Source organism: Otolemur garnettii, unplaced genomic scaffold (genome assembly GCF_000181295.1).
Source record: "Otolemur garnettii isolate 467f Iridium unplaced genomic scaffold, OtoGar3 scaffold00105, whole genome shotgun sequence".
Classification (NCBI taxonomy): Eukaryota; Metazoa; Chordata; class Mammalia; order Primates; family Galagidae; genus Otolemur; species Otolemur garnettii.
The window spans coordinates 3352810-3353420 of NW_003852500.1; positions in this window are offsets into that span (position 1 = coordinate 3352810).

The following is a 611-nucleotide window of genomic DNA, read 5'->3' on the forward strand; positions in this document are numbered from 1 at the left end:
TGAGGCCGGCCACAACACTTGCCTAGTTTTTCTATTTTTAGTAGAGATGAAGACTTGCTCAGGCTGTACTCAAATTGCTGAGCTCAAGGGATCTTCCTTCCTGCCTTGGCCTCCCAGAGTGCTAGAGTTACAGGCATGAGCCTAACCTCTTTTGTCTTATTATTCTGTTTCCTTATTTCCACCTTTTCACCTTTTCCTTATTTCCATCCTTCTTTCAGAAGAATCATAATTTGGCCTTTTGGTATTTTTGAAAATTTTCCTTTAACCATTTTGGAGGTTTTCAGCTAAGATGCAATAAAATCTGGGATCTGAAATTAAGGAAGAGGTTCTTGAAAGGAAGTGCTTAAGCATAATTTTTTTAAAAAGGGTAAAATCATGACTCTCATATAGATGTAAAAATGAGTTCATGTGGCCAGATGAGGCAGTTCACATTTGTAATCCCCACGCTTTGGGAGACCAAGGAGGGAGAATTGCTTGACGGCTGGAGTTTGAGATCAGCCTGGTCAACATAGTAAGATCTTGTCTTAACAACAAATACAATTTATTTTTTTGGCAGTTTTTGGCTGGGGCTGGGTTTGAACCCACCATCTCCGGCATATGGGCCCAGCCCC